We start from the raw sequence: 1,866 nt of genomic DNA on the forward strand, positions 1-1,866 counted from the left end.
TGGGAGGGATGATACCCCCCTATACCCACAATGCCAACCCCTCCCACCACCACCACCACCATCAGTTCCACCAGCAGGACCAGCTTCCCTGCCTCGCCTCACCACACCCGCCTCTGCTGGCCTCCCACTGCCGCCATCCCTACACACCCAGCTTCCTGCCTCGCCTCCCACTGCCCGCCATCCCTACCACACCCAGCCCCTGCCTCGCCTCCCACTGCCCGCCACCCTACACACCCAGTCTCCTGCCTCGCCTCTCCACTGCCCGCCATCCCTACCCACACCCAGCCTCCTGCCTCGCCTCCCACTGCCCGCCACCCTACCACACCCAGCCTCCTACTCTTGCTCCTTCAGCTCCACTGGTTAACACAGTCAGCTCTGCTCCGCCCCCTGCTGCTCCTCCCCTTGCTATGCCCACCCTCCCTGGGATGCCCCTCATGCCTTCCATGCCAGGCCTACCTCTGATGCCAGGTGGGATGCCAGGTATGGGTGTGGCACACATGCTTGGCTACGGTGTGTTAGTGTGTTAATCATCTTACCATGCAGTGTTACTGTACCCTAACCTGTACCCTACCCTGTATCCTACCCTGTACCCCTGTATCCTACCCTGTACCCTACCCTGTACCCCTGTATCCTACCCTGTACCCTACCCTGTACCCTACCCTGTACCCTACCCTGTACCCCTGTATCCTACCCTGTACCCTACCCTGTACCCCTGTATCCCACCCTGTACCCTACCCTGTACCCTACCCTGTACCCTACTGAGTGAGACATTAACCCTGTACCCTACTGAGTCAGACACTAACCCTGTACCCTACCCTGTACCCTACTGAGTCAGACATTCACCCTGTACCCTACTGAGTCAGACATTAACCCTGTACCCTACTGAGTCAGACATTAACCCTGTACCCTACTGAGTCAGACATTAACCCTGGTACCCTACCCTGTACCCTACTGAGTCAGACACTAACCCTGTACCCTACTGAGTCAGACACTAACCCTGTACCCTACTGAGTCAGACATAACCCTGTACCCTACTGAGTCAGACATTAACCCTGTACCCTACTGAGTCAGACACGAACCCTGTACCTACCCTGTACCCTACTGAGTCAGACATTAACCCTGTACCCTACTGAGTCAGACATTAACCCTGTACCCTACTGAGTCAGACATTAACCCTGTACCCTACTGAGTCAGACACTAACCCTGTACCCTACTGAGTCAGACACTAACCCTGTACCCTACTGAGTCAGACATTAACCCTGTACCCTACTGAGTCAGACACTAACCCTGTACCCTACCCTGTACCCTACTGAGTCAGACACTAACCCTGTACCCTACTGAGTCAGACACTAACCCTGTACCCTACTGAGTCAGACACTAACCCTGTACACTACTGAGTCAGACATTAACCCTGTACCCTACTGAGTCAGACATTAACCCCTGTACCCTACTGAGTCAGACACTAACCCTGTACCCTACTGAGTCAGACAGTAACCCTGTACCCTACTGAGTCAGACATTAACCCTGTACCCTACTGAGTCAGACACTAACCCTGTACCCTACTGAGTCAGACAGTAACCCTGTACCCTACTGAGTCAGACACTAACCCTGTACCCTACTGAGTCAGACATTAACCCTGTACCCTACTGAGTCAGACATTAACCCTGTACCCTACTGAGTCAGACATGAACCCTGTACCCTACTGAGTCAGACACTAACCCTGTACTCTACTGAGTCAGACACTAACCTGTACCCTACTGAGTCAGACATTAACCCTGTACCTACTGAGTCAGACACTAACCCTGTACCCTACTGAGTCAGACATTAACCCTGTACCCTACTGAGTCAGACATTAACCCTGTACCC

This window comes from Coregonus clupeaformis, unplaced genomic scaffold (assembly GCF_020615455.1).
Source record: "Coregonus clupeaformis isolate EN_2021a unplaced genomic scaffold, ASM2061545v1 scaf2668, whole genome shotgun sequence".
Taxonomy (NCBI): domain Eukaryota; kingdom Metazoa; phylum Chordata; class Actinopteri; order Salmoniformes; family Salmonidae; genus Coregonus; species Coregonus clupeaformis.